This window comes from Cetorhinus maximus, chromosome 11, assembly GCF_964194155.1.
Source record: "Cetorhinus maximus chromosome 11, sCetMax3.hap1.1, whole genome shotgun sequence".
NCBI lineage: Eukaryota > Metazoa > Chordata > Chondrichthyes > Lamniformes > Cetorhinidae > Cetorhinus > Cetorhinus maximus.
Window position 1 is genome coordinate 12,075,197 of NC_135889.1, and position 9,196 is coordinate 12,084,392.

At 43.8% G+C, this 9,196-nt stretch overlaps 1 protein-coding gene across 2 annotated transcripts in view; it reads right to left on the reverse strand.

Moving 5' to 3' along the window:
- creb1b (cAMP responsive element binding protein 1b) overlaps positions 1–5,374 on the reverse strand; it is an 82,138-nt gene extending 76,764 nt beyond the window's left edge. The window contains exon 1 of one of the 2 annotated variants that reach the window (XM_078551548.1): positions 5,130–5,374. The gene's annotated coding sequence lies outside the window, so the exon portion shown is untranslated. The remainder of the gene's footprint in view (positions 1–5,129) is intronic. The other variant, XM_078551549.1, reaches the window with a different exon arrangement.
- Between the last annotated feature and the right edge of the window lie 3,822 nt (positions 5,375–9,196).

Consider the following 9,196-nt stretch of genomic DNA (forward strand, 5'->3'; position numbering starts at 1 on the left):
AAATGACTGCAGGCTCCAGTCACACTGCAAAGCCCAAAATCCAGGCTGACACTCCACCGCAGTACTGGGGGAGTGCTGCAGTGTCAGAGGTGCTGTCTTTTGGATGATGCATTAAACCGAGGTCCCCTCTGGCAGATGCAAAAGATCCCGTGGCACTATTTGGAAGAGCTAAGAGCTCCCAGATGTCCTGACCAATAGTTATCCCTCTACCAACATTATTAAAACAAACCATCTGTTCATTATCACCTTGCTGTGTGCAAATGTTTCCTAAATTAAATCAATGAATACATTTCAAAATTATTTCATTGGCTGTAAAGCACTTTGGGACCTGGTGGTCACGAAAGACCTTATACAAACATAAGACTTTTCTTTTCATCTCCCTCGCTGGAAGGATAGGTACATACTAACCCTTCAAGCCTGTTTGCTTTTCGCAAAGCACATCAAATTTGTTTCAAAAATCACCTAATAATTAAACAACAGCCTGGGTAAGCCCCATATATTTTGAAATTACTTGTTCTGCATAGTTTGCAACCACTTATTTTCAGCTAGGGCATGTACAAGATTTGGACACACCACTGAAGCATGCAAGGGTTCTTTACATCACAGACAGGAAAGAAACAAATGTGATACAAATGTCAACAACAATAAACTTAGATCTATATAAATACGGACTTTTCTGAAATATAACCTTTACTATATATGACATATGATTATAATCACACAGACACATAAGTAGCACAAGCACTTCACATCTATGGGCCTTACTTCCTGAAGTCATGATATTTGGTCACATTTCCCATTAATTTCGCCAGCTTGGGTGTCACAATATGCAACGATTTGCATTTACTTAGCTCCCTAACAGAGAAAATAACCCCAAAGGCTTCATGGAGGACTAAGAAAAGAAGAATGGACAGTGAAACAAAGCAGATATTAGGAGGGGTGACCACAGGTTGGTGAAAGAGGCAGTTTTTGAGGAAGGTCTTAATTTAGGAGGGGGCAACGGGCTAGTGCTTTATCATTGCATGACGTAAAGGTGGTGAGAGATGACGCCAAGGTGGTGAGAGATGACGCCAAGGTGGTGAGAGATGAGGCCATGGGGAAATTTAAACACAAGGGCAAGAATTCTATATTTGAGGCTTTGGAGATTCAGGATCCAATGTAGATCAATAAGCACAGAGGCATTTGACATGGCAGAAAGAACAATAGCTGTCGCGTTTTGGAGGAGTGTAAGCTTATGCATGGTGGAGGATGGGAAGCTGGCCAGGAGAGTATGGAAGTGACAGAGGTATAGATGAGGGTTTTACCTGAAGATGGGCTGAGGCAGAGATGGAGGCAAGTAATTAAAGAGGTTATGTAGGCAGTCTTTGCGATCATAAGTTTAGCATTGGGGTCACATGGGATTGTGAGGCTGCAAACCAGTCTGGTTCATGTAAAAAAGTGGCTGCAGGAGATGGGAAGGCTCCAGTTCTTCACAATGGTTTCAGTCTTCCCTCTGCTCAGCGAGAAGAAATTTTGACTCATCGAAAAATGGATCAGGCAAGTAGATTGACAAGAGAGGCCAGTACAGCTGGTGTCATCAACGTGCATGCGGAAGCTGACCTCTGGCCTGACCTAATATCACCAGTGGGCAGCATGTAGATGACTAAGAGGAAGGGGTTACGGATGCATCCTTTGGCAGGGGCTGGTGCTGGCAGGGTTGGCATCCAGGGTGACAGTACGTAGGTGAGAAGAACACCTCTCAATTAGGTAACTGTGGGGTCAAGTGCGGGGAGTTGCCCTGCTCCATCTAACTCAAACTGGGAAACAGGAAAGCAATTGAAAGAGGAGAACAGTGTGGTCAGCTATGTTCAGGACTGGAAGGATTCCTACAGGAAGCAGCTAGTGGGATGGAAACTGAGACGACAACATGTTCGAGTACTTGGGGGGGAGGGTGGACCTGGGGCAGTAGCTTGCAAGGTCAGAGATATCAAGGGTGGTATTAGAGATATCAAGGGTGGTATTTGAGAAGTGGGGTGATAACAGTGCATATCAAGGAGAGGGAACCATTTACAAAGTCATCTATAGAGACGGACAGTGACAGTTAGGGTGCGAAAGGGGAAAGTCCAAGGAGGTGGTTGGTAGTGGAGAAAAGAAGGTATGGGGGTCTGCTATCCAGAATGATTCTATATGGGTGAGCCGTTCTGGCAGAAAATTAGACCTAGTACAGCTTGCTGTTATGTGACCAGATTTGGTAATAGATGGTCAAGCTAAATATCTGTGCTCTGTTACATTTTCAGGCATTGCTCAAAGTAAGAGCGTGTGTACTAAAGTTTTCAGAAATGAACTGGAGGCCTTGGTGGAGAGGACAGATGACCAGTATACGGGGGTGAGGGGGCAGGATATCCTCCAGGCTCATCATGCTCAGGGGGCAGAGGGAAGGATTAGCAGCAAACATCATTGCCAGGCTATTGCTCATTGCATCTGGATGCAGCATAGGAAGGGGTGCTGGAGCAGAGGGACCTGGGTGTATATGTGTATAAGTCATTGAAGGTGGCAGGTATCCTGGGTTTTATTAATAGGGGCATAGAGTACAAGAGCAAGGAGGTTATGTCGACTTTGTATACGGCACTAGTTTGGCCTCAGCTAGAATAGTGTGTCCAATTCTGGGTGCCACACCTTAAAAAGGATGTGAAGGCATTAGACAGAGTGCAGAAAAGATTCATGAGAATGAAATTCCTCATCCCTGGAGACAGTTATGTAGGTTGGAGAAGTTAGGACTGTTTTCCTTGGAGAAAAGGAGGTTGAGAGGAGATGTGATAGACCCATTCAAAATCATGAGGGTGGCAGGTGGATGAGGCAGGTAGGTGGGTCGGGGTATAGCTAAGGAGAAACTGTTCTCACTTGTGGAAGGATCAAGAATGAAAAGGCACAGACTTAAAGTAATTAGCAAAAGAAGCAAAACAAAGTGATAGGAGAAACTTTTTTTTTGCAGCGAGTGGTTAGGGTTTGGAATGCATTGCCTGAGGCTGGTGGAAGCAGGTTCAATTGAAGCGTTCAAAAGGGAATTAGACTTATTTGAAAAGGAAGAACGTGCAGGGTTATGGGGCGAAGACAGGGGAATGGCACTGGGTGAGCTGCTCATTCAGAGAGCCGGCGCAGACACGATGGGCCAAACGGCCTCCTTCTGCACTATGTCAATTCTGTGATAGATGTAGTGCTGGTTCCAGCCACTAAGTGGCTCTGTGCAGCAAGTTCGGAAATCCCTCCCAACCTATATAGAGGGTATAAAAAAATAACTTATTCATCTACTGACCACTGGTGAACTGGCAATGCCAGGGGGCAATGTTTCTTTAATAGGATCACATGGTTATAAACTGGACATCTTTCTGCCCTATACAGATTCCAAGTTCAAGATTACCTGTGTAAATCTCTATTTGAAATTTTATAACTTTTGTTTTATTATGCAAGTTGGTTTCAAGTGATTCTTCAGGATGCTTGTATCAAAGTATTTAACTTTTATTTTAAATATTTTGATACAAGCATTCTGAAAAATCACTTGAAGTCTATTTGCATTTTTACAAATAAACAATAGATCAGTGATGCCCACTCAACTCTTGCACTGATTGCAAAGTAAAAATGTCAATTTTTGAAAAATCACATTCATATGAATGGTTTATAATCCCTTGACTGGAGCAGACACTAATACCAGAATACACTTACTATATGTGGGCCACCAAAATGCACAATCCAACTAAAGTACACCTTGCTGGAAAGTGTCATGACTGCAGATAAAAATCAATACGTGCATTTCACACAAAATTAACTTAAAAATATAATCAGAAAGACTTCTGAGAATAGCAGTTGCTTCATTTAAAAAAATCCTGATGGCAAAACTGAAGTCAATAGCTATATTATTTAAAGTCAGCTCTTTGTTTATTACTGTATTAAATGTTGATGGAATATCTAGGCCAGCACAACAGCATTAAAAACTAAAGATCCCACAGGATATATGTAAAGAATATTAACATACCTGTAACATTTATAATTTGCTTTATATAGATGCAGGGTTACTATACAACAAAATGAATGCCTCAACTATCCTCAAAGTATCACATTAAACATTTTAATTTTGAACCGGTACAACAAATTCAGGAACTATCACAATAGGGTCATGCATATTCTATTTATAACTTTCAATCTATATTATAACTTCAGCTTTGCCCTCAAAAAGAAAACAGCTGGAGTTGTTAGTGGTTTCATCATTGTGCTGTTAATACCTGCGAAAATAATCTGTAAAGGAATTTTCTGTATATGCTATGAACAGCACGAGAGATCAGTAACATTGGTTAAGCTACGTTCGTTCACTTTTGCAAAAGACTATTAAAACCAACAACTGTGGGTCTTCTGTACTCCTGGAAGAATTCGTACCCTGCACCATCACTCGTGCAATTTCCTATGCATTTTTACACCTTGGTATGCACAGCAAGATCCAATTTCAGGTAAAACCCATGAAACAGGAGGAGAGAAAATGGGCAGGATTGTGTGTAATTTTTTTTTCTGGATTAAGTGTATGTAGACATGAAAGCAATGGCACAGGAAACATCGACTCGTGGTCTTCTCACTTCTTTTTCACAGCAGTGGTCCGGCGCCCATTTTCTTTAAACAGCAATTTGAGAAAGAGAGAGAAAAACAAAAAAAAAGTGGTGTTGCAATAGGAACAAAACTGCTTCCCTGGCTGCATTTTAAAATCTCTTTTCCAGCCAAAAAGAGAGAGAAAAAAAAAAGGGGGGGGGGGGGGGGAGAGGGAGGGAAATGGCTGGTGGTTTAGTAAGATTTTTGGCGGGGTTTTTTTTCTGCAAGGCGAGTAAGGGGAGAGGTGGGGGGGGAAAGAGTGGGCGAGTGGTGGGTAGGGGGGGTGATTTATTTTCGGTGCAAAGATTGCTGGAGGCTGTTACTGCTGCATGAGCGAAGAGAGACCTTCTCCCTCCCCAGTCTGGGAGCCCTGTTCATGAACAAGCCAGCCGCCATTGTTCAGAAGCAAGCTGCTGTTCACTCACCAACCACCGCCACCCCTCCTCAACAACAACACCCGCCCCTCCACACCCACCCCCAAGCCCTCTCTCTCGATTTATCTCGCTCTCGTCTCTTACCGGTTTTATTTCCCTCAAGTCCCCGGCTCTCTCTGCTGCCACTGGACACTCGCACCGAGACGTAAACACCGCGTCAGTCCCTTACACCTCCACCGCGTCACTCACACTCTCTCTCTCTCTCTCTGACTGACTGACTGACTGACTCGCTCGCGGCGGCTCCGGCGCAGAGAGAAAGGGTGGGTGGGTGAAGAGAGAGAGAGAGGGAGGGAGGGGGAGGGGAAGGGAAGAGAAGAGAAGAGCAGGGGAGGCGGCACTGCGCAACCGCCAACCAACTCCCAGCGGCCGGTCGCTTCACCACCCACCCCCTCCGGGGCCTAGCGCCCGACCGTGCGCATGCGCCCCAACCACCAACCCGACTGCCACTGGTAGACGGATGAGCCGCGCCTTTCCCGCTGAAGCTGCGCAGGCGCGGTCGAGCGGCGCGCCCAACCGACCGGCAGGCACGCGCGCCGCCCGTGGGGCGGTTTGATTCGGAGGGGGCGCGGCTGCTGCCAGGTATACAATTGAATCGGTTCCAACGTGCCAGCTGTATCATGTAATTTTTGTCCAGACCTTCTCCCCCCCGGCCACCCCCCAACAACAATGAGATTATTATGTAACGGAAGCGAGCTCCATGGGAAACATCAGTTCTGGCGAGAACGAGACGTCCAACTGTGAACGCGCTCCGGTTCTCTAAGAAACTGCCCGAGCGTTGCGCATGCGCACCCCGACACGTTCTCCTTTGCCCGATAAATGTGCGCATGCGTGAGCCTTCATTTTGTGATTCGATTGGGGACAACAACAACAACTTGTATTTATATTTTTAACCGGCAAAGATCAGCAGAAACAATTGCGGTGAAAAGAGTTCCTTTATCGCAACTGCACTACTTTAAAACTCCAACCCGTGCCATTCTATTCTTCCCATGCTATCTCTCACACCAAACCCAGCCCAATCTTTTCACCCCTCTCATATCATCCTCATCCCATTCCTCTCCTGCCACCACCACCCCCCATGCTGTTTATTTGTGGGGTTTTAAATCCACCTGAAGTAGGGTTAAGAAGTGTTTGTATGAGAGGAATGATTATTGCATTTTTAAACCAGTAAGATTAGGGCATGTGGTAGTGATATTTTAGTTAATGTTAGATATTGCTAGGGTTTCCTAAACCCAACATTGGTCAAACTGTAGCTCAGTAGGTAGCAGTCTTGTCTCTGAGTCAGAAAGTTGTGGATTCAAGTTTAACTACTGGGCTTGAGCACAAAAATAAAGACCGATACTCCAAGGGCAGTACTGAGGGTGTGCTGCATGTCGAAGGGATGGTATTGAGGGAGCATTGCACTGGCGGAGAACCTGCTTTCAGATGAGCCAAGGCGTCCTGTCTGCCCTCCTAGGTGGATAAGAAAGATCCCATGACACAATTTCAAAGAAGAGCAAGTGATTTATCCCTGGTGTACTGACAAATATTTACCCCCTAATCAAGATCAAGAACAGATTCAAAGAGCTCTGATTCAAAGACTGCAGAGCTCAGAAGAAGGGCCATACGGACTCGAAATGTTAACTCTGTTTCTCTCTCCACAGATGTTGCTAGACCTGCTGAGTTTTCCCAGCATTTTCTGTTTGTGTTTCAGATTTCCAGCATCCGCAGTATCTTGCTTTTATGAAGAACAGACTATCTGGTCATTGTCACATTGCTCATTGTGGGAGCTTGAGGTGAGCAAATTGGCTGGCACATCTCCTATATTACAACAGTGACTGCACATCAGAAGCACTTCATAGGCTGCAAAGTGCTTTGGGATATCCTCAGGTCATGAAAGGTGCTATGTAAATGTAAGACTAGGGAAGGCGTTGGACGATGGAACAATGTAAATAATTGCTTGACTGCTATTGACAATTAACAAACTATAGTCTTCAATCTCTTAAAGTCCTGAAGTGGAAAATGTAAAGACTTAGAAATTTTTGGGCGAAGTAACTGCTCAAGTCTATAAAAATGGTTTGGTGTCTAGTCGGAGATTGCGAGGGAGGATCTGGTTGGAAACTTACTGGCGGAATAACAGTTGCTTGTACAAACTTGCTATTTAATCGCACACTTTATTGTGGTGCCATGTTTGGATTATCACAATTAACATAGTGATTGTTTTTGAGCCTGAGGTGGCTGCCATGTGATTCTTCCCACTGTAGTGCAGTACCGAGGGAGTGCTACACTCAGCTGTCAGCTTTTGGATGAGATGTTAAATTAGGAACCCATCTTTCCTCTGGTTGTAAATGTTTCCATAGCACTGTTATGAACAAAAGAAGAATCAACTTTACAGCACGTAAAAGGCTGTCTGACCCCACATACCTCCTCTCATTCTTCATCCAACCCAATAAGCATTCCTTTCTATCCCTATCTCCTTCATGTGCTATCTAGCTTACTATTAAATGCGTGTATGGTATACTATTTTCCCTGGAACAGCAAGTCCCACATTCTTGCCAGTCTTTGGTCAGAGATGTTTCTCCTAAATTCCATATTTATTAGTGACTATCTTATAGTTATGACTTCAAGGTTTGGCCTCTCCCAAAATGGAAATATTTTCTCTACTTATATCTTATCAAATCTTTTCATGAGCCTAAAGACTTCTATCAAGTCAGCCCTCAACCTATTCCTGATAGTTATAACCAGTCTGTTTTTGTATGATCCCTGTGAATCTGTTTTGCATCTTCTCCAGTGCCTTCCTATTTTTTCCATAATGGAGAAACCAGAACTGTTCACAGTACTTCAGGTATAGACTAACTGAGAATTACTACAGTTAATGTAACTTCTCTGCTTTTTAATTGTATCACTCTAGAAGTGAACCTTAGTGTTTGGTTTACTTTTTTTAATACCTCCATTAACCTGCAGCAATACTTTTATGATTTGTGCATCCATCCCCCTATGTCTTTTTGTCCCTCTACCCCATTCAGACTTTTATTCAAGCAATATGTAGCCTCCTAATACCTCTTACCAGAATGGCTCACACCTAGCAAATGAACTCAGTATAGCTAGTTCTATTTCTATTCTGTAAGCTTACTAATGGCTTCTTGTATTTGTCACATTTTCCCATTGTATTAACTACACCCCCCCCCCTCCCCCCACCAATTTGGAGTCATCTGGAAATTTTTGAAATTTTACTTTATTCTACAATCATTGCTGTAGATGAGGGGACTAAATATAATGTATCCAAGTCTGCTCATGATACAAAGCTAGTTGGGAAAGATAGCTGTGAGAAGGATGCAATGGAATACAAAATAAAAGCAAAATACTACGGATGCTGAAAATCTGAAACAAAAACGAAAATAGCTGGAAAAACTCAGCAGGTCTGACAGCATCTGTGGAGAGGAATACAGTTAACATTTCGAGTCCATATGACTCTTCGTCAGAACTAAGAAAAAATAGAAATGAGATGAAATATAAGCTGGTTGAGGGGAGTGGGACAGGTAGAGCTGGATAGAGGGCCAGTGGTAGGTGGAGGAAAAGAAGAGATTGCCAAAGATGTCATAGACAAAAGGACAAAGGGGTGTTGACGGTGGTGATATTAGCTAAGGAATGTGCTAATAGGTGACATTAAGGGTAGAAAGCAGGACGAGCAAGTGACAGATGGCCCTAGTGGAGTGGGGTGGGGGGAAGGGATCGAAATAGGCTAAAAGGTGGAGATAAAACAATGGATGGAAATACATTTAAAAATAATAGAAATAGGCAGGTAAAGAAAAATATATTTAAAAATTTATAAATTATTGGAAAAAGGGGGATCGGAAAGGGGGTGGGGATGGAGAAGAGAGTTCATGATCTGCAGTTGTTGAACTCAATGTTAAGGCCAGAGGCTGTAGTTCCTAATCGGAAGATGAGATGAACACTCCTTTTAAGTGAAGCAACACTTCACTTGCACTTCCCTCAATTTAGTCTACTGCATTCGCTGCTGCCAACGTGGCCTCCTCTACATTGGAGAGACCAAACGCAGACTGGGTGACCGCTTTGTGGAACACCTTCGGTCTGTCTGCAAGCATGACCCAGACCTCCCTGTCGCTTGCCATTTCAACACACCACCCTGCTCTAATGCCCACATATCTGTCCTT